This window comes from Schistocerca piceifrons, chromosome 9 (assembly GCF_021461385.2).
Source record: "Schistocerca piceifrons isolate TAMUIC-IGC-003096 chromosome 9, iqSchPice1.1, whole genome shotgun sequence".
In the NCBI taxonomy this organism is placed as follows: Eukaryota; Metazoa; Arthropoda; class Insecta; order Orthoptera; family Acrididae; genus Schistocerca; species Schistocerca piceifrons.
In genome coordinates, this window is record NC_060146.1 from 188016598 (window position 1) to 188040927 (window position 24330).

General features: G+C 42.2%; 1 protein-coding gene across 1 annotated transcript in view; it reads right to left on the reverse strand.

The window, feature by feature from the left end:
- Positions 1-24330, reverse strand: part of LOC124716836 (ice-structuring glycoprotein-like) — a 114470-nt gene that overhangs the window by 76851 nt on the left and 13289 nt on the right. The gene's annotated exons all lie outside the window — the stretch shown is intronic.

The following is a 24330-nucleotide window of genomic DNA, read 5'->3' on the forward strand; positions in this document are numbered from 1 at the left end:
TTATGTCAGAGACAGCAAAGGACTTGGAAGAGCAGTTGAACGGAATGGACAGTGTCTTGAAAGGAGGATATAAGATGAACATCAACAAAAGCAAAAGGAGGATAATGGAATGTAGTCGAATTAAGTCGGGTGATGCTGAGGGAATTAGATTAGGAAATGAGACACTTAAAGTAGTAAAGGAGTTTTGCTATTTGGGGAGCAAAATAACTGATGATGGTCGAAGTAGAGAAGATATAAAATGTAGACTGGCAATGGCAAGGAAAGCGTTTCTGAAGAAGAGAAATTTGTTAACATCGAGTATAGATTTAAGTGTCAGGAAGTCGTTTCCGAAAGTATTTGTATGGAGTGTAACAATGTATGGAAGTGAAACATGGACGATAAATTGTTTGGACAGGAAGAGAATGGAAGCTTTCGAAATCTGGTGCTACAGAAGAATTCTGAAGATTAGATGGGTAGATCACATAACTAATGTGGAGGTATTGAATAGAATTGGGGAGAAGAGGAGTTTGTGGCAAGGAAGCCGGAACTAGGTTTGAGGTTTCTGGTTTTTCATTTTCGTTTCAGAGTCTTTCGCTTTATTTGCGCTGCGACACTAGAATTTTTCCGAATGTTCCCTTCATTCCCCAGCCATGACCGGATATGCTGCTTTTATGGAACGAACTGTATAGGTCAGTAAGGCTTTGCAGGTTATTTGTATACTTCGACACATTTATTTACGCTGACACATATAAACAACAATATGCACATGTAATATAAAGTTAAAATAATATCGTTTGGTTTCCATTTTTCTGGATAATCTACACATCGGTCATAGTTCATCGAGATCCACCGGATTATGATTTGTTATTTGAAATAATATAAATGTAATTATAAGTACTTTAGTGAATATTATTGGCAAGCATTTTATTTTCTTTTCGATCATATTAAAACCTTTTTAGCCCACTTTCTTCAGTACCGCTTTAGGTACAGACATGAATTGGTCATTATAGAGACAGCGCGTCATGAAGTTCTTTTGGTGAAAGCGTAGTTTGGTAACCTCGAAACCCTTCCGATGACCCAACATCCCTTGCCATGAGAATAAGTATGGATACTTAAAACCACTGGCTCTCGGTAATGGAGAACTATAAAAAAAAAATTGAAAGTTCCTCGAGAATATCATCTTCAGATCATACATTTCGACGCTATGCCCGAATAGGAACTACAAAAGTGATCTCTCACATCTGGTACTTCTCGCACTCAAAAATCATGGTCTTCGGGAGTTTTCCCAGGAACCACCTACGAACAAGTGGTGCTTTTACATGACGCCTAAAGTGTACTGCAGACAGCACCTAGCACGAAAGAACCAACAGATTTGCTCCATTTGCCTTGGCTCGAGGAATTCTGGGAGTCTGACTCTGCACTGTACGATAGCTACAGTATATCCGTTCTCCCTATAACTATACAAATGATCGTTTGCCCAAGGGCTATCCAAAGCATTTGGCCCCTTATCTCTGTGGTGAGTAGGACCCGAGATATGACTCCATGAAAATATCATATTTGTGCACGGCTTTTTTGGAGCATACTGGTACCGGGGAGTGTGTTGTGCTGACCGATCCCTCGTATATTCTGTATGGTGAATGGTCACTTGTTGATAGCATAAAATGAAACTGCTGCTTGTTTTTTTTTTTTTTTTTTTTTTTTGTCGTCAGTCTACTGACTGCGGCCCGCCACGAATTCCTTTCCTGTGCTAACCTCTTCATCTCAGAGTAGCACTTGCAACCTACGTCCTCAATTATTTGCTTGACGTATTCCAATCTCTGTCTGCCTCTACAGTTTTTGCCCTCTACAGCTCCCTCTAGTACCATGGAAGTCATTCCCTCATGTCTTAGCAGATCTCCTATTATCCTGTCCCTTCTCCTTATCAGTGTTTTCCACATATTCCTTTCCTCTCCGATTCTGCGTAGAACTTCCTCATTCCTTACCTTATCAGTCCACCTAATTTTCAACATGACACTTCTTCAATTACAGGCCACGTGTCCTGTGGATACACGTTATGTGTCTTTAATGCAGTGGTTTCCATTGCCATCTGCATCCTCATGTCGTTGATCATTGCTGATTCTTCCGCCTTTAGGGGCAATTTCCCACCCCTAGGACAAGAGAGTGCCCTGAACCTCTATCCGCTCCTCCGCCCGGTTTTACTTACCATTAATAAGCCCAAAGCAGAAGGTAATTCCTGATTTATGACTACTGAAATCCCTGAGCTAGCAGGACAGAGCGGATGCGGTTATATTTGTGAAAAAAGGAACAAGGCGTAAGCAAGGACTTGAGGTACAGGAGTTCTTCTGGAGGGTTCACTTCTTCAAAAAAAAAAAAAAAGTCTTCAATATAAATTTCCGGAAAGCCATAGCTTAATTTTTTCCATACAACTGAAGGCCACAGATTAATCAAGAACAGTGTTATCGCTTAAGGCCGAGACAAAGATTTTCAGTGTTTAATCAAAATTGGGTGAAAACTCGGCTGAAGGCCGCATATCAACCAAACTATTTAACCGCTTAAAGCCTAGGGAGAACAGCTTTCAATTTTAATAAGCTACAACTCAGCTGAAGGCCACACAGAATACTTAAGAATAAAAAAGAAATCACTATGTCAAACACAAGGACCGGCGCTCAAAAGGTTCCAAGGATCCGCCTGGGAAGGTAACACTAACGCAAATTTAGGTGAGACAGGCAGCCAGGCCAACAACCTCTTAAACAGAAGGCAACCCAACCGAAACCAGCCAACTAACCAACTAACAAGATCAGTTCTGCTGAATCCGACCAGCAAAACGGAAACAAGATGTTAATAAAAAATGGTTCAAATGGCTCTGAGCACTATGGGACTTAACATCTATGGTCATCAGTCCCCTAGAACTTAGAACTACTTAAACCCAACTAACCTAAGGACATCACACAACACCCAGTCATCACGAGGCAGATAAAATCCCTGACCCCGCCGGGAATCGAACCCGGGAACCCGGGCGCGGGAAGCGAGAACGCTACCGCACGACCACGAGTTGCGGACAAGACGTTAATATAATGACATTCTCGATACTGGCGCACAATCCAGCCAAGACAGAATAAACGCTCAAAACTACCAACAACACCTTAGATGTCGAACTACACGCAGTGCTGGAAAGCATCAACACGACGAGGACAATACACTACCGAAAACTACCTCAACGACCAGGGCAGGTAACTGGAACGTCAATGGCCACAAGACAGAAGATAACACTGGTAAACTTCCTTAATGAAGGAATGAATTAAGTTAAACACCACACAGGACGATGGCGGCAATTCTAGCCGACTTCAATGTACATACGTTGTTGCTCGCGGGAATCTCTCAGAAAGTGACAACCCGGATCAAACGAAGAGATGTGATAGCAGTTGAGGCTTGATAGTAGGTTAAGTGAGCACTCAACTTTAGTGCCCAGGATCGGTGGGCGACGAACTTCGTAATCCTCGCAACAAGCGCCTCACAACTCTAACCGCGCGTGCACACAACCAGCGGCTCCGGCCTGACTACGCACCACGGAGACTTCGTCACTGCTCTGCCCCAACTGACCGACTGCCACCACCAGGAAACGGTCAAAGGACTAAACAGACGTCAGCTGATGGGACGACCGACCGAACGACGGTCGTCCCCGCTCCAGTCTTCTTCAGTCGGACAGTGCATGTGTGTCGCCAGCGGTCGGCATGTACTGGCTGTCCATACCTCACTGGTGTTCCGTCCACGAAGCTCCTTCGTCGCCGACCGCTGCTCCGTCCCCGAATGCCCTCCTGGTAGATCTCCAACTCACTTCCAGACACATGACGACCCAGAAATACCATCGATCGCTCCATAAATGGTACGACAGTGCACTGTCGATAAGCGCTGCTGCTGTCACTCACGGGCAAGTAAGGCAGGAAGTTGGTGACACCATTAAATGGAATAAGAAAACGAGGCGGCAGTACCGTGAGAGAAGATGACAGACAATAAACGGGATGAACACGAGCCGCGCACGACTCAACAATGATTCCGTAACAGTTTTGTTCCCCGTTTCCCTCGGGTATTTTACGATTAAGGTCTTCGATTTGAATCGACCACTATAGCGACCACCCATGTAAACAAGTTGTTATGATGTTATGTTATATTCATTTACAATTTAAGCCTCAAGCATCTGTGGCACGTTAGGTGTTTGGGTGACACCGAATTATATTTCTAGGAAGCAGGGGGAGCGAGAAAAGTGAGAAAACGAGCTCCCCTCACACGCCACCCATTAGAACCGAGCCCTGATTTCATGACTACAGTCCCCAAAAAATGGTTCAAATGACTCTGAGCACTATGGGACTTAATTTCTAAGGTTATCAGTCCCCTAGAACTTAGAACTACTTAAACCCAACTAACCTAAGGACATCACACACATCCATGCCCGAGGCAGGATTCGAACCTGCGACCGCAGCGGTCGTGCGGTTCCAGACTGTAGCGCCTAGAACCGCTCGGCCACTACGGCTGGCACTACAGTCCCCAAAGCAGCCGATAGCCGAGTATGTAATTGATAGAAATAATGAAAATGTGCTATTCTTCTTACCACAACATTAAAAATAGCCAGTATGTCTTCTGCTGATGTGAGTTTTAATATTATACTCGATCACCATCCGAATACTGCATGACAGAATCTACATCTACAAAGGCACTCAGAAAGCCACAGTACCGTGCGTGGCGGAGCGTACCCCATAACAGTACTAGCCTTTTCCTTGCCTGTACTACTCGCAAATAGAGCGAGCGGAGAACGACAGTCGCGCTACAGTCTGGAGCCGAGCGACCGCTACTGTCGCAGGTTCGAATCCTGCCTCGAGCATGGATCTGTGTGATGTCCCTAGGTTAGTTAGGTTTAATTAGTTCTAGGCGACTGATGACCTCTGAAGTTAAGTCGCATAGTGCTCAGAGCCATTTGAACCATATGAGAACGACAGTCTGTACCAATTCCATATGATCCCTAATTTCTCGTATCTTCGTGGTTCTTACGTGCAACGTATGTTGGAGGCAGCAGAATCGTTTGGCAGTCAGCTTCAAATGCCGGTTCTCTAAATTTACTCTATAGTGTTTCTCGAAAAGAAGGTCGCCTTACCTCCAGGGATTTCCATTTGAGCTCCCGGGGCATCTCTGTAACACTTAGGTGTAGTTCTAACCTACCGGTAACAAATCTAGCTGCCAACCGCTGAATTGCTTCGATGTGATCCTTCAACGTCATACGGATCCCAAACACTAGTGGAGTGCTCAAGAATATGCCACATTAACGTCCTATATGCTGTCTCCTTTACAGGTGAACCACTCTTTCTTAAAATTCTCTCAATAAACCGAAGTCGACCAGTGACCTGCCCTTTCCCAGTTCTCCAATGTTCGAAAGGTAGTTCAAATTGCTCTGAGCACTATGGGACTTAACTACCGTGGTCATCAGTCCCCTAGAACTTAGAACTACTTAAACCTAACTAACCTAAGGACATCACACACATCCATGCCCGAGGCAGGATTCGAACCTGCGACCGTAGCATTCCAATGTTCATTCCGTATCATATCCCTTTGCAACGTTACGCCCAGTTATTTAAAAGACTTCACTGTTTCGAGCAGGACACTAGTAATACTGTAGCCGAACATTCCACATGCTCGTACCTTCGTCAACACCCTGCAGTGCGGCTCTGTGTCAAACGCTTTCCGGAAATCTATAAATATGGAATCTGCCTGTTGCCCTTGAGCTATAGTTCGCAGTATGTCATGTGAGGAAAGTGCAAGCTGAGTTTCGCACGAGCTACGCTTTGTAAACCATGCTGGTTCATGGACGTAACCTTCTCAGACTCAAGAAAGTATATTACATTCGAACTAAGTATATGCCGAATGAATGTGCAGCATACGACAGCGAGAAGTTTCAAATGGTTCAAATGGCTCTAAGCTCTATTGGACCTAACATCTGAGGTCATCAGTCCCATAGACTTAGAACTACGTAAACCTAACTAACCTAAGGACATCACACACATCTGTGCCCGAGGCAGGATTCGAACCTGCGACGGTAGCAGCCGCGTGATTCCGGACTGAAGTGCCTAGAAACGCTCGGCCACAGCGGCCGCCCCAGCGAGAAGAATCGCTACTGAAACCCTTTCTATCACGATAGGTCTGCCAATAAGAAGAAATTAGCAGTGGCATGGTAGCATGTCAGTTATGTCTCGTGCTATTCTTCGGTTCGAGACACCAGACAAGAAACTGCACTTGGTCTTCCTCTTTGCGTCATTGTAATGCGAATGATCATCAGACAGGAGAAGTTATGCGCGCGACCTACAGTTACTAGAAGTCGGATATGACCTGATTGTATTGATGTCGTCGCATGTGACATCATACGTGCACAAACACTGAGCAGGTTATTGAAAATGTCTACTTTCCTTTTGTATTATTTGGTTGGAATATCAGAGAATCTCAGTTTATCTTATTAGCACAGTAGCGCCTCCCAAGGGAGACGGGTATTTCCACAAAACTAAGGCTGCTTGCATTGCTTACTTCTGCGGGCAGAGCAGGCACCATGGCCTCCCTATGTCGGCAGGATGCACCGTCTCTAGACAATAACAGAGTCTGACATTTTTGCCTTTTGTCCACGAACGTCGAATACTGAAATGCTGTGGCACCAGCCCTTGGCGATGTAAAAAATTGAAACTTCTACGTCAATGGAGTGAAAACATACGGCAATTTATGTAACACATGTTGATACTTCCGGTTGATCTATAAATTTGGCACGAAGTAAATTTTCACACTGCAAATAAAGGAAAAAATCTGAAAATTGTTAATGTGTAACTACAATGAACTGCTAAAGAAAAAGCTATAGGCATGTGTATTCAAATACAGAGGTATGTAAACAGGCAGCACACGGCGCTCCGGTCGGCAATGCCTGTATCGGGCGCAGTTATCACATCGGTTACTACTGCTACAATGACAGGTTATCAAGATTTAAGTGAGTTTGAAGGTGCGATGGGACACAGCAACTCCGAGGTAGGGATCAAGTGGCGATTTTCCAGTACGATCATTTTACGAATGTATCGTGATTATCAGGTACCCGGCAAAACATCGAATCTCCGACGTAGCTGCTATTGGAAAAAGACGTAGCAATTACTGGACCAACGACGACTGAAAAGAATCGTTCAACGCGACAGAAGTGCAATCCTTCCGCAAATTACTGCAGATTTCAATGCTGGGCCACAACAACGTGCGAACCATTCAACGAAACATCGTAGATATTGACTTTCTGAATCGAAGTCCCACTCGTGTACCCTTGATGATTGCACGACATGAAACTTTACGCCTCGCCTGAGTCATTCAACACCGACGTTAGAGTGTTGGTGACTTGAAACATATTACCTGGTCGGACGAGACTCGTTTCAAATTGTATCGTCTTCCTGGACATGTATGGGTATGGAGATTACCTCATGAACCCACGAACTCTGCATGTCAGCAGGAGACTCTTCAAGCTGATGGAAGCTCTGCAATAGTGTGGGCGTTTGCAGTTTTATTGATATGGAACATCTGATACTTCTAGATACAACACTCACAGGTGACACGTAAGCATCCTGTGTGATCACCTGCATCTATTCATGTCCATTGTACTTCCCGACGGACTTGGGCAATTCCAACAGGCAACCCAGTATGTTGTCCTTCATGGCGAGTGCTCACCAGATACAAGGGTATCGTAAAGGAAATGTGATTGGGCCGCTGTTGTATACTTTCATTTGGCGTACAGAGTGGTCCACAATCTGCTGTGGTGTACGATAAGATGTCAAAGGTGAGTGACTGTAGGAAGATACAAGGCGACATAGACAAAATGAATGGCAGCTAGCTCTAAATGTTTATAAATGAAAGTTAATGCTATGGGTAGGAACAACAAATCTCTAATGTTCGACACCCCACACGTCCAGAACTCCTACAGAGTGCGTCCAGAAACACCCTTCTGAGTTTAAACAGCTTCGCTGGCCACTGAACTAGCACGACATGAAAGTTATTGAGCATAGCAGGGATGCCTTGCAACGTGCTGTTCAGATGAGATCTCCTCTCCCTCGTACTCTTACGGATTTGTGGACAGCAAAGCAGGAGTTATGGTGTCATTTGCTCCATCACTACTCAGGACATTAGTCGAGCCGGCCAGTGTGGCCGAGCGGTTCTAGGCGCTTCAGTCTGGAACCGCGCGACCGCTACGGTCGCAGGTTCGAATCCTGCCTCGGTCATGGACGAGTGTGATGTCCTTAGGTTGGTTAGGTTTAAGTAGTTCTCATTTCTAGGGGACTGATGACCTCAGATGTTAAGTCCCATAGTGCTCAGAGCCATTTGAACCATTTTTGAACATTAGTCGAGTGCATGCCACGCCGTGTTGCGTCACTTCCGCGTGCTCGTGGGGCCCTACGTGATATTAGCAGGTGCACCAGTTTCTTTGGCCCTTATGTGCTCAAGACACTAAAAATATTTCTTTTGTTATTTGTTATCCGACGGCAATTTGCACTTAAAGCAATCAGTATTCCTGGATTCAGACCAACTGGATGGTAACGGTAAAAGTCAAACATTAGGCAAGGAGTGACTTTATTGTTCATATGACGCTTTTCGGAATTTATCCGTCATCAGATACATAGGAGGTATGGCATATCAAGTTTGTATGTGTATGTTTGTTTCACATATAACTTGAATCGTTACATCTACTTGCAGTAATCGCTCCTGGATATCTGATGATGGATAAATTCCTAAACGTATCACATGAGCAATAGAGTCATCACCTGCCTAATGTTTGACTTTTACCATTGCGACCCAGTTAGCCCGAATGGCGAACTACTGAATATTATAATAGTGGTCGCCTACCTCTTGCATGACCTTATGTCGTATATACATTATTTAAATTAAAATATCATCCAGATTCTTCGAACCCCTGGGACAGATATCTTGCCAGTATCAGTCAGGATAGCAGAAAACAATGATCGAAATTTCCGACTCCCAAAATGGAGGAACATAAGTTTGTAAGGAAGTCTTATTGAGCGAGTCCTGCTCACACCTGGCCAAGTTTTTTCATTAAACAAGTGGTACTTTAGGCCGACACAATGACGAAAGCGGTGTCATCCCCTCCTTGTAGAGATATTTGAAAGCAGAGAGTGAATGTCTGTGAACGTAGACGCTGGTCGTTCGTCTCCACGCCGTCGTTGCGACGAATTCTTCTCCAGACGCTGCCTGGTGTTGGTTGGCCCATGCTGGCTGATCTGAAGGAATGTGTCGAAATTTGCGGTAACGCGATTTACATTCTGTTCAGCTCGTCACTGGGTTACTTTGCCACGCAATTTGTGCTGCTTAGTCTGATGGTAATTTGCGACATAGTATGGTATAAATAACTTTGATTTTGCGACAAGACGAGCATATCAGGTGCGCTTTCTCCACGCAGTCATTCACTCTTCTCGGTACCTCCCCACAGAGTTAGAGTCTTTCTGTAATCTGGTTTCACTTTTAGCCATCTTTGCTCTGTGTTAAATTAACTGTGAGTTACGCCAACAAAAAGAGCAAAAAATAGCTGCTCATCCTAGTCTTGACGTAGACTTAACTCTTGGGTGCATGTGATGTCCTTTCAGACCTGAGATTATGGTAATCATCCCTTTAATCATACAAAATTACGTGTAAGTGGAACCTACTCTATGTAATCCTTAAAAATACGTCTTGAATTAAGAAACATGATAAAGTTGTATTTAATACACCAAAGGTTGAATGGAAAGCGTGTTTTCTTAATGCTACGCACACATTGGATGAACGGGGCTTTTCTAGCCTGTTGTAATCTAATGCTTTAGCAACCGATTTTATGCCTGTTTATAAATGATGGTACCAGTAATAGTTCCGTGATGGTAGTTATTGATCCTGGTAGACTCTAACAACAACAATAACGAACTTCCTTCTCACTGCAGAAGTTGACCTCATAAGAGAAATATGTTGCTCTCATAGCTGATGTAAGTAATTATGTTCGTTATTCCCTCTGTCTTTCTTTCTGATTTCTTTCTTTGACACAGCCTCTATTTAAACTTTATTTATAACCAAGGCTCGTTTGTTTCTCTTAACGTTTATAATCACTCTGTACTTCTCGAAAAGAACAGACAACTTATACTATAGCTATAGATCTCCAACTGCTTCAACGATTATTTCTGAATGGTTGGACGAATGTAAATCTAGTATTGGTTCCGAAAATAGAACTAATCTTGTGTATCGATCTATGTTGGACAGCTCAGAACCTTGGGACGTAAATGACGTAGGCTTAACAGGATAGCCTGGCAGTTAATACAGCGCAGCATGCAAATTCAAATAATGTAGGAAGTGCACCCTAACCTGCAAATACAAATAACATACCAAGCGTAACCCAGTCTGAAACCGCAAATAACGTAGCAGGTGCAGCCAAGCCTGCAAACTTTTTAACAGACACCATGAGACTCAGTGGAGCAAAACACCATCTTCTTGTAGCAGAACGCTTACATACAATATGATGAAATTTCTCCAAGTCACTATAAGGGAAACAAATACACACACGCCAAAAGATGTTTAGAGTTACTTCATCATAAATACTATTGCGGATCAAATAGTTGATTAAACAAATCCAGAAGGAAAACGCTCAGAAGATGTGAAGCTCAAACATGGAGTAATATCACAAACGAGGAAATCAAAATATTTTTTTGGAATTCTGTTGTTAGCAGGCAGTCACAGAAGCTGGGATGTTTTTTGTATGAGAGAATTATTTCAGTGGCAACCCTGTCCATATGGGAACTTTCTCCATAAAGAGATTTGAAGAAATAAAGAGAGCCATAAGATTTAACGATAGACGCCCCTGACAACCCAGGAGACAAGACGATAATACGGTAGCTTGCCGCAACGTGTCAGAACTATTGAGAAACAACTGCAGACTCCGATTTCATCCAGGAGAGAACTCCACAATAGATGAGCAGCGAGTGTCTTTCATAGAGTGTTGCAATTTTCTGCAATTTATTCCATCAAGCCAGAAAAATTTGGGAGCTTTCCTTTCTCTGCGACTCTTTGACGTCGCATGCTATAGATCGGCTAGTGTACTCATAGAAAAATCCAGATCACCCTCATAGAGCTAATGTTGCAGCTCATGTAGTAAAGGTCCTGGCAAAGACGATTAGAGAAAGTTCAAACAATATTGCGTTTTACAATTATTTTATAAGTATTCTCATCTTTCAAAAATTATTGGAATATGAAATTACAGGATTCGGTACTCATCGCCAAAGCAAACCACAAATTCCACCTGCAATCAAACCATGTAAGACACGAGAGGTTCTGTCTTCAACAATTGCATTCAGAAATGATTTGACCTTTATGAGTCTTTTTTTTTTTTTTTGTCATCAGTCTACTGACTGGTTTGATGTGACCCGCCAGGAGTTCCTTTCCTGTGCTAACCTCTTCTTCTCAGAGTAGCACTCGCAACCTACGTCCTCAATTATTTGCTTGACGTATTCCAATCTCTGTCTTCCTCTACAGTTTTTACCCTCTACAGCTCCCTCTAGTACCATGGAAGTCATTCCCTCATGTCTTAGTAGATGTCCTATCATCCTGTCCCTTCTCCTTATCAGTGTTTTCCACATATTCCTTTCCTCTCCGATTCTGCGTATAACCTCTTCATTCCTTACCTTATCGGTCCACCTAATTTTCAACATTCGTCTACAGTAACACATCTCAAATACTTCGATTCTCTTCTGTTCCGGTTTTCCCACAGTCTATGTTTCACTACCATACAATGCTGTACTCCAGACGTACATCCTCAGAAATTTCTTCCTCACATTAAGGCCGGTATTTGATATTAGTAGACTTCTCTTGGACAGAAATGCCTTCTTTGCCATAGCGAGTCTGCTTTTGATGTCCTCCTTGCTCCGTCCATCATTGGTTATTTTACTGCCTATGTAGCAGATTTCCTTAACTTCATAGACTTCGTGACCATCAATCCTGATGTTAAGTTTCTCGCTGTTCTCATTTCTACTACTTTTCATTACCTTCGTCTTCCTCCGATTTACTCTCAAACCATACTGTGTACTCATTAGACTGTTCATTCCGTTCCGCAGATCATTTAATTCTTCTTCACTTTCACTCAGGATAGCAATGTCATCAGCGAATCGTGTCATTGATATCCTTTCACCTTGTATTTTAATTCCACTCCTGAACCTTTCTTTTACTTCCATCATTGCTTCCTCGATGTACAGATTGAAGAGTAGGGGCGAAAGGCTACAGCCTTGTCTTACACCCTTATTAATACGAGCACTTCGTTCTTGATCGTCCACTCTTGGATGTTGTACATATTATATATGACCCGTCTCTCCCTATAGCTTACCCCTACTTTTTTCAGAATCTCGAACGGCTTGCACCATTTTATATTGTCGAACGCTTTTTCCAGGTCGACAAATCGTATGAAAGTGTCTTGATTTTTCTTTAGCCTTGCTTCCATTATTAGCCGTAACGTCATAATTGCCTCTCTCGTCTCTTTACTTTTCCTAAAGCCAAACTGATCGTCACCTTGAGCATTCTCAATTTTCTTTTCCATTCTTCTGTATATTATTCTTGTAAGCAACTTCGATGCATATGCTGTTAAGCTGATTGTGCGATAATTCTCGCACTTGTCAGCTCTTGCCGTCTTCGGATTTGTGTGGATGATGCTTTTCCGAAAGTCAGATGGTATATCGCCAGACTCATATATTCTACACAACGTGAATAGTCGTTTTGTTGCCACTTCCCCCAATGATTTTAGAAATTCTGATGGAATGTTATCTATCCCTTCTGCCTTATTTGACCGTAAGTCCTCCAAAGCTCTTTTAAATTCTGATTCTAATACTGGATCCCCTATCTCTTCTAAATCGACTCCTGTTCCTTCTTCTATCACATCAGACAAATCTTCAACCTCATAGAGGCTTTCAATATATTCTTTCCACCTATCTGCTCTCCCCTCTGCATTTAACAGTGGAATTCCCGTTGCACTCTTAATGTTACCACCGTTGCTTTTAATGTCACCAAAGATTGTTTTGACTTGCCTGTATGCTGAGTCTGTCCTTCCGACAATCATATCTTTTTCGATTTCTTCACATTTTTCCTGCAGCCATTTCGTCTTAGCTTCCCTGCACTTCCTATTTAATTCATTCCTCAGCGACTTGTATTTCTGTATTCCTGATTTTCCTGGAACATGTTGTACTTCCTCCTTTCATCAATCAACTGAAGTATTTCTTCTGTTACCCATGGTTTCTTCGCAGCTACCTTCTTCGTACCTATGTTTTCCTTTCCAACTTCTGTGATGGCCTTTTTTAGAGATGTCCATTCCTCTTCAACTGTACTGCCTACTGTGCTATTCCTTATTGCTGTATCTATAGCGTTAGAGAACTTCTAACGTATCTCGTCATTCCTTAGTACTTCCGTATCCCACTTCTTTGCGTATTGATTCTTCCTGACAAATGTCTTGAACTTCAGCCTACTCTTCACCACTACTATATTGTGATCTGAGTCTATATCTGCTCCTGGGTACACCTTACAATCCAGTATCAGATTTCGGAATCTCTGTCTGACCATGATGTTATCTAATTGAAATCTTCCCGTATCTCCTGTCCTTTTCCAAGTTTACCTCCTTCTCTTGTAATTCTTGAACAGGGTATTCGCTATTATTAGCTGAAACTTGTTACAGAACTCAATTAGTCTTTCTCCTCTTTCATTCCTTGTCCGAAGCCCATATTCTCCTGTAACCTTTTCTTCTACTCCTTCCCCAACAACTGCATTCCAGTCGCCCATGACTATTAGATTTTCGTCCGCCTTTACATACTGCATTACCCTTTCAATATCCTCACACACTTTCTCTATTTGTTCATCTTCAGCTTGCGACCTCGGCATGTATACCTGAACTATCGTTGTCGGCGTTGGTCTGCTGTCGATTCTGATTAGAACAACCCGGTCACTGAACTGTTCACAGTAACACACCCTCTGCCCTACCTTCCTATTCATAACGAATCCTACACCTGTTACACCATTTTCTGCTGCTGTTGATATTACCCGATACTCATCTGACCAGAAGTCCTTGTCTTCCTTCCACTTCACTTCACTGACCCCTACTACGAGGGCGGTTCAGAAAGTAACCTCCGATTGGTCACAGTGCGGGTTGTGGGGGGAGTAGCGACGCCATCTGTGCGTTCACGCACTCAACAGGTCAGTCGGCATCAAGCCGTGGTCGAGTGAACGTCGTACATGCGCTAGTTTAGTTTTGTGGCAGTTTGAAATGTGTGCTGCAATAGAAAACCCCGCCAAATGTGAAGTGCGTGCTGTCATAAGGGTTTTTACAGCCAAAGGATATTCTGCAGCAGCTATTCATCGTGAGCTTTGTGCCGTGTACGGACCAAGAGTTATGAGTGAAGGAGTTGTCCGTGAATGGGTACGTTTATTTAAAAGAGGACGAGAAAACGTTCATGATGAAGAGAGGAGTGGTAGACCATCATTGCTGACTGACGAACTCATTCAGACAGTTGATGCAAAAGTTCGTGAAAATCGACGTTTCTCAATGTCGGAGTTGTCTACTGGTTTTCCACAGATTTCTAAGACTCTCTTGTACCAGATAGTGACAGCAAGATTGGGTTACCGTAAGTTCTGTGCACGATGAGTGCCCAAAATTCTTACCGACCACCACAAAACTCAAAGAATTGCCTCTGCATTAGACTTTCTGTCACGTTATGAGGACGAAGGAGAACCATTGTTAAACAGAATCGTGACCGGTGACGAAACCTGGATTAAGTACGTGAACCCTGAGACAAAAGAACAATCAAAGATGTGGGCACATTCAAATTCGCCTACCAAACCAAGAAAAGCCTCGCAAGATTTTTCTGCCAGAAAACTGATGGCAACGGTGTTTTGGGATGCCAAAGGGGTGTTGTTGGTTGAATTCATGGAACGTGGTACGACCATTAATCAAGACGTGTACTGTGAAACAATAAAAAAGTTACGACGGGCTATACAGAACAAACGCCGTGGTATGCTGACTTCCAGTATCGTTTTTTTGCACGATAACGCCCGTCCTCACTCTGCTCGCAGAACAACGGCCCTTCTTGAGTCCTTCAAGTGGGACGTTATCAACCATCCACCTTACAGCCCAGACCTGGCGCCAAGTGATTATCACCTCTTCATGCATTTGAAGAAATGGCTCGGGTCACAGCGGTTTGATGACGACGAAGAGCTCAAAGATGCGGTCACAGGCTGTCTCCAGGCACAAGCTTGTGAAGAGATACGATAAGTGCCTCAATCGCTATGGAGACTATGTAGAAAAATAGTACAAAGATGTAGTTGTAAGATGTATATATTAAAATATTTTTATTTAACTTGGTGTATTTTTTTAAATCAACCGGAGGTTACTTTCTGAACGGCCCTCGTATATCTAGACTGAACCTTTGCATTTCCCTGTTCACAGTAACACACCTTCTGCCCTACCTTCCTATTCATAACGATTCCTAAACCTGTTACACCATTTTCTGCTGCTGTTGATATTACTTGATACTCATCTGACCAGAAATCCTTGTCTTCCTTCCACTTCACTTCACTGACTCCTACTATATCTAGATTGAGCCTTTGCATTTCCTTTTCAGATTTTCTAGTTTCCCTACCACGTTCAAGCTTCTGACATTCCACGCCCCGACTCGTAGAACGTTATCCTTTCGTTGATTATTCAATCTTTTTCTCATGGTAACCTCCCCCTTGGCAGTCCCCTCCCGGAGATCCGAATGGGGGACTATTCCGGAATCTTTTGCCAATGGAGAGATCATCATGACACTTCTTCAAATACAGGCCACATGTCCTGTAGATACACGTTACGTGTCTTTAATGCAGTGGTTTCCATTGCCTTCTGCATCCTCATGTCGTTGATCATTGCTGATTCTTCCGCCTTTAGGGGCAATTTCCCACCCCTAGGACAAGAGAGTGCCCTGAACTTCTACCCGCTCCTCCGCCCTCTTTGACAAGGCCGTTGGCAGAATGAGGCTGACTTCTTATGCCGGAAGTCTTCGGCCGCCAATGCTGAAGATTTATCAAATTTTAGGATGTGGTGGGGATCACACCCGGGACCGAAAACGTTTTGATTATGAATCAAAGACGCTACCCCTAGACCACGGGTACGGTCATGCGTCATATAGCAAAGAAGAATAGGAGTATGGTGCCACTAACTCCCATGTAACACCACTCCACAGTCGATGAGACTCACCGGCAGCATAAACCAGAAATGACTTTTTATTCCAGAATAAAATCAGGTGTGGATTCTCTTGACCAAAAGGTATGTAATTACACTTGCAAAGGACGGACAAGGGATGGCCGTTTGTTTTATAGGCTAATGTAATGGATGTTGCAGCCATAAATGCATTCTGGTTATTCACAAATCAACATCCAGAATAACACAGTGGAAAATAACGTAGAAGGAGAATTTTATTGAAAGACTTGGCCCTGGAACTTATTCGTCGGCATATGGAGTCCAGAGCCAAAACTTCGAATTTCCAAAAAAAGTCCTATAAGCATTGGCTAGATATGATCTGGAAACTGACCAGGAAATGGATACCATTCAAAAAAATGCCGAGAAAAAGATATTTTTTGTATGCTCTTGAACTAGAAAGGCAAATTGTTCAGTGTTTTTCAAAATGTTCTAACAATGTATGCAGTGAACATAGTGTGCTTGTTTGTGAATGTTGTTTCCAGTAATGTGTAGATCTTTGTGACTGGCAGTCCAATCTTTGTTTAGATGAAAGGCTGCGTACTTAATTTTTGTTGTGCCTACGTAAAGTGCAACTTACCAATTTTCCGTCTTTCTGTTTTGCGTTTGGACGCTTTATTCACACCGACTTGCACTGTACGTCACCAATGTGCAATTCCTAGTTTATATAAATGCTAATATAAGCTATTATATACCAAAATAATAAAATTAATAAGGTATACAATGAAACTTATTTCACCAAAATTATGTTCCAGAATTTCATTTTACGTTTTTCAAATTTAAACTCGCTACAGTTCTGTTTTATAAGACTGTATTCGCTCGTTTATAAAAGTAAGTTTCCAAAATAAACAAAACAATGCTGAAAAATAATGATTTATAGAAATTTCTGTGGGGAATTCTGAGGTTCTCAACATACATGCGTAAATTGAAACTTATTTCACAAAAATTAACTTCCAGACTGTTCATTTAACGTTTTTCCAGTTTAAAATAAAAACAGTTATGTTTCATAAGACTGTATTGACTCGTTATAAAAGTAAATTTCCATAATACACGTAACAACGCTGAAAAATAACAATATTTATAGATATTTCAGTGGGGTTTTGAAGCTCTGATCATGCATTAACGTCACTCATCCATCGTAGGATTAAATATCCCTCACAATCCTATAACTTTACCAAGCTTAGGTGAGCCACAAATAACAAATATAACCTGTAGTAAGTCCTGATTGCTGCTCTGGTTGTGACAATGGTTTCACTGTGCACAGCGGCCGCTAAACACGACATAACACTAGACACACAGGTACACAGATTCCGTTGCAGAGGAAAGTGTTGGTTTGAGAAAGGTCTTGCAGCCACCAAGTACCACAAAAATTAATAAAACCGAAATAATGTAAGAGTCCAATAGAGACATGTTAAAAGGTTGAGAAAAGAGGAGAGTCTCGTCTGCAAAAAACACTGTTTGATGTATGTTTAGTACACATTCATATATATAAGGAATAGGAGTGGACCAAAAGTTGAACCATGGTGGGACTGTGTTTATGATTTGTCCCCAGTCACTAAATTTACCTTTTGCGAAGTTATTTGCAGATGTTGAGCTTATTTCGCAACATACAGCACAAACGTGATTAGTTTCAGTGGTTACCGAAATGTTGGTCTACATTCGACGCAGATGTCGCAACGCACAATTCGGTGACCCCAAAACTGTAGGCCACAACGTCGAGCGATTGCTACCAGCAGAGCGGCAGCCGGTCGGTGGTACAGACGTCGGGAGCTATCGCGTGACGGCAGAGATCGGCTGCAGCTGACCGCAAGAACAAGCAGGCAGACTCCGAGCGGATTAGAGTGGGCCCAGCACGGGCCCTTGCGGTCGCGTACCTACGCGGACGCCACGCCCCGTTGCCTAACGCGAGGGGCAACGGTCTTACGGAAACCGGTACCTCACCGCCGCGCCGTCTAGGTCTGTGGCAACAGAACTCTCCGGTGAATCGGGGTGCATGTCTGTTATTGGCCTGCTGCAGTTGAAATTGCCAAAGGGAATGGGAGGGACGGAGGGAAGAAATACGAGTGCTATTCGGAAAGTAGGGTTCGATCAGTCACGAAATGGAAACAACAATGAAAATTATTTTTTTTTATTTGAAATTCTTTGCCTCACCTTCCATTTACATCTCTACCTAGTCGCCGCTCCGACTTACGCATTTGTTGTGGCATTGTACCAGCTTTCCAACACCCTCCTGATATGAGGCCGCCACCTGTGTTTTCTGTCACTCTTACTATAAGCTTTATCTCAAACTCTGTATACATCTCACGATTTCTCTAGTGTGGGTGGAAAGATTCAAGCTGTTTCAGGTGGTCACTTTGTAACCTCCCCCCTCACTTATCGACCTTAATGACAGTGAAAAATTAAACCGCGTGTACCTAATGGGAATTTTGGAAAAGCAATCGTCACCGAAGTTAACCTGTCGGTAAAGAGGGAGGAAAGGGTTACATCTAAATGAAAGGAAAAATGCAAGTGAAACTGGTGGAAATTAATTTTGAAATAGGGATAAAGATAATAAAGAAAGTAAATGTGCGGCCGTTACGTTAACAATCATCTAGCGGTAATTAGATATTTGAGATTTGGGGGAAATTACGGTCGCCAGTCCTATGGACAATTACTATAATAACTGAAAAAGAAAGGTTATTACACATATAATTAGCACTAGAAGCGTGGCAACTGAAGGTTGACACGTGCAGTGTGAAAACTGAAAGTTTGTCAGAAGTAATAAATTTCGCTACACTCTGACTTAATTTAGCAAAAGAATTAATAAAACTGGAAAATCGAAAGTTAATTTAGTGACTGAAGTTAATAGTGAGCTTTCTTTCTGAAGCACATCGACATTCAGTAAAATAAGGTTAGTCTTGTACTACCTCAACAATCATTTCAAAAGCTACTTGAATCTACGCAATTTAGAAATAAGAGAATTAACTTTGAACTTGAATTAAATGATTCTGAACAATTAACAATAGTAAAATTTAGTACGTACCAAGCTGAGCTGCAGTCACAGGTAACTAAAATACGGTAACAAAACTCGCACTCTTAATTTGTGCTTGTGCAATCTAAATATTGTAGCCAGCTGAACTTTGAAATTAAAGCAGTGAAATCGAATGATGCTGGCGTTTGAATTTCAACGACCCTCGGGCTCATTTCGGAAAAGGAAGGGACCCTGCTTGGCAATGCAATTGGGACAATGAGCAACAAAGGTTCATGCTAAGTTGCTGTAATTTTGCGAGGCAAATGGAACAATTTGAAAAGCTGAGGTCTGCCATACAGTTCTGAAACTTTACGTGCTTTTAGTCTTCCTTGTTGGTTGATTGAAGGTTTGAAGCCGTCGATCGAGGAGGTGGCGACAGTCACTCATTGTCGACCGTCGCTGTTGCAGAAGCTGGATGTTGGCGCGCCTTCTTCTCGACACGGTCACCAGGCGAAACGGGCTCTTGATGTGCGCCAGCTAATGCTTCCCGTCCGCGACACTATGTCAGAAACTATCATCGCGAGTCGAGCGCAATTACATGCTGCCAAACCCCGAAAGCGCGGCAACTCGCGGGAGCGTCACACAACACCTGCTCCACTCGCTACTCCCGCCAGACTCTCACTGCCCGCGCTCCACGCGGCAGAGTTAACACTACCAAAGATCCTACACACTTTGATTCTTCACACGACCCATCGATGTAATCGTTCGATAGCAGTTTTCCCTAGGCAAGACCCAGCGTAAAATTACAAATAATATTTACGAAACAAAGCAATTATACATCGACATAAGTGCATAAATATATATATATGTATATATATATATAAACAGCAAAACAATTACAATATATAAAGACACAGAAATGTCATATCTTGAGGTAACAAAACAAGGAAAAAAAATAATAGTACAATAGATGGAAATAGGAGGATATGCATTTCCGGCGTTACAACTTTTCATTTGGTTAGATGTGTAGATGCAATTTAACATAATTAAACGTATGCAGCTGTGCGAACACATTTTTTGGGTTGGATAAAACGATAACAGTGGTTGATAAGTGTCATTACATTACATTATCGTTGCTATACTAACCCGAGCATTCTGTAATTTTTGGAAGAAATTTCAAGCTGTGGGGTGTTGGGACAGGACATTAAGGGTGAAATGCAAGCGAATAGGAACGCCACAGATAAGGAATAATATGTTCTGGAAAATCCTGAAATACCAAATCAGAACAAAGCTGCTGGGGCCATACGCGTTTTCCGTAGGGAAGCGGAGGCCCGAACACAGGCACACGGGCGTCTACATGCTACAGCCAGGGACTGTGGAACAGTATGAACTAAGACCTAAAACACTTTAAGAATGGGAAATCAAGCAGAGGAAAGATGCTTTTTACAGCCTGTGTCCTTTAATAAATGATCCACTGAAACCTTCTGCTGCAAGGAAAGTGTCGAAGCAAGAGTTCGCAGTAGGGACTGCTTCAAAATAACGTTCTGCACGACACACATTTCTTACCCATTCTAAAACAGGTGGAAACAGGACCAATGAATAGTAGCTTGTACGTGGTTAACAGGTTGGCACCAGGGAACAAAGTTACTTTTTTCTCTTAATTATTTTTCCATTGCCATGGGGAAGCTGTATAAACAGCTAAAATGACCTTTGGGTGGTGGCTGTATTGTGCCATCGATATGACTTAGGGTTCAAGAACTTTTTTTCTAGAACAGTGGGGAGGAAAAGTAGTTGATTAGATCTGAAATTTTACGAGAGTCTGGTGGGAGATTTTTAACGACAAAACCACTACGCCATTCGTAGAGCAGATGTAGCATCTTCAGGACCGTTAGACGAAATTCTCTTGGCGAGAAACACAGAATTCCTTCTATTTCTAAAGAGAGACACCTAATTTTGGGACTTCACTAGTAGTTGAGTTCGGAACTGGAAATTAGACTGAGACGTCGAATACGGAACGACAAACTTCGAAAGCAGCTCTCCTCTGCTTAGAGCCCAGAGTTTGGGTTTGCAGTAGAGCATTATTACGTGCACATTTCATGGCAGACAGCAACGCCTTCACCAATTTGCTCACATTACATGACAAGTTTGGTGAGAGGAACTGGGCAAATGATCAGCAATTTTTGTTGCTCTATACTGGACTCTTTCTGAACCGATGACGGATTTAATAATATGTAATGTAATGTTATTTGCCCCTCTAGTTTTTCACGTATTGACATCACTCTTCATCTCACGTTTCATGGTTTACAAAGGACAAATTTCATAAGCGAGTATATCTTACGTCAGTCCAGTTAAAATGCCCAAGACGAAGATACGCCTTCATGACGACCAGCTGTGAACAGCACATATTGTTCTTACTGTTCGCTTTTGTACAATCAGTACTTTCTGTCTAATTGGTGATTTACACCGGAAATTGGTTCCATAAAACTTAAATAGTGGAAATGGGCAAAATATGTCAGGAGGTTAAATCATTCGATTCCAAGACTAGCATTTACACGAAGAGCAAAAGTAACTGATCTTAATTATCCGAGTAGCTCACTTATACGCTTTTTCTAGTTCAACTGTTTTATCAATATGTACACCCAAAAATTGGAATATATTTTATGTCCATGTCTATGTTAGTTGTTGTGACCTTACTTGTTGTACAGAACTGGATATAGTGTGTTTCTTTCAAAATTAAGGCAGATCATTATTTGAAAAATAATTAATGTCGTTAACTGTCTCTTCCGAGGATTTTTCAAAACAGATTTACTACACGTCTAGTATGGTCTGTAAAACGTAGCAGTTCATCTTGTTGATTGTTAAGTGGACGGTCATTCACATTTGTGAGGAGTAGAAGTCGACCAAAAATTGAACGCTGTGGGACCCTATGTGAGATTTCTCCCCAGTCAATAAAATTTTCTATCCTTCCAACATTGTGTGAATTATTCATCACAACGTTCTACATTCTGTTCCTTAAATATCATTAAAACTAGCTGTGAGGTATTAGTTCGATATAACTTGAGTTTATCAAGGTGTGTAATTTGATGTAAACAATCAAACACAAAAATAAAAACTGGGGATACTTTTTTATTTGTTGCGAGTGTAACAGGGAATTGTATCTATGCTTTATAGATCTAGAAAAGGCATATGACCGGGTTCCTAGGAGGAAGTTATTGTCTGTTCTGTGAGATTAAGGAATAGGAGGCAAACTTATGCAAGCGATTATAGGTCTTTGCATAGATAGTCAGACAGCAGATAGAGTTGAAGGGAAATTGAGTTCATGGTTCAGAGTAGTTTCAGGGGTAAGACAAGGCTGCAACCTACCTCCACTGTTGTTCATGTTATTTATGGATCATATGTTGAAAACAATAGACTGGCTGGGTGAGATGAAGATATGTGAACACAAAATAAGCAGTCTCGCATATGCGGATGACTTAGTTATGATGGCAAAAAAAACGGTTCAAATGGCTCTGAGCACTATGGGACTTAACTTCTAAGGTCATCAGTCCCCTAGAACTTAGAACTAATTAAACCTAACTAACCTAAGGACATCACACACATCCATACCCTAGGCAGGATTCGAACCTGCGAACGTAGCGGTCGCGCGGTTCCAGACTGTAGCGCCTAGAACCGCTCGGCCACCGCGGCCGGCTGTGATGGCAGATTCGATTGAAAGTTTGTAAAGTAATATTTCAGAGCTAGATCAGGAATCTAAGGACTATAGTATGAAGATTAGCATCTCCAAAACGAAAGTAATGTCAGTGGGAAAGAGATATAAAAGGATTGAGTGCCAAATAGGAGGAACAAAGTTAGAACAGGTGGACGGTTTCAAGTACTTAGGATGCATATTCTCACAGGATAGCAACACAGTGAAAGAACTGGAAGCAAGGTGTAGCAAAGCTAATGCAGTGAGCGCTCAGCTACGATCTACTCTCTTTTGCAAGAAGGTACCAAGAAAGTTATCTGTGCACCGTTCAAACTTTCGACCAACTTTGCTATATGGAAGCGAAAGCTGGATGGATTCAGGTTACCTTATCAATAAGGTTGGGGTTAGGTATATGAAAGTAGCTAGGATGATTGCAGGTACTAGTAGATGGGAACAATGGCAGGAGGGTGTCCACAATGAGGAAATCAAAGAAAAACTGGGAATGAACTCCATAGATGTAGCAGTCAGAGCGAACAGGCTTAGATGGTGGGGTCATGTTACACGCATGAAGGAAGGAATGTTACCCAAGAGACTCATAGGTTCAGCAGTAGAGGGTAGGAGGAGTCGGGGTAGACCAAGGAGAAGTACCTGGATTCGGTTAAGAATGATTTTGAAGTAATAGGCGTAACATAGGGAGAGGCACCAATGTTAGCACTGAATAGGGGATCATGAAGGAATTTTATAATGGGGATTATGCTCCAGACTGAACGCTGAAAGCCATAATGAGTTTTAAATGATGATGATGACTAGCTGTGAGGCATTAGTTCGATATATCTAGGTGTGTAACTTGATGTAAACAATCAAACACAAAAATAACAACTGGGCATACTTTTTTATTTGAGGCTTTTAATGTTTAATGGGTGAATGTGTGAACATAATTTTCAGTCGAGCAGTCCTTCTGGAATCACAACTGCAATATGCTGACAAAGTAAACTGTTTCCACTTAAATGTGAGCCTACTCTTGAGTACATTATGTTAGTTATGTTCTGCTTTCTGTATTTCTTGAAGGCAACTTCTGTTATTGAATAATTACAGAAGGTCGTAAATATTTTTTGACAGCTCTCGAACTTTGTTATTTTACATGTTCTGTGTGTAATCTGAAGTTATCATTCTACGTATTTTAATTATTTTGGAGGTGTTATTCGTTGCTATGTTTCATGGGCATTGCCTTATGAAAGATGTAACTACCGTGTATCGCTTCCTTTTGATTTTAAACTGCCTGCGCTCAGACCGTTGTTAGAAATTCTTTTAAGTGTAAGTCTAGAAGATGGTTAATTCCTTCTCTCTTTTGTTAAGTCTCACGTCCATTACATTGTGCAGTTGTGTCCTTTTGAGCAGTACTACCCTTACGAAATAAAATAACTTGTT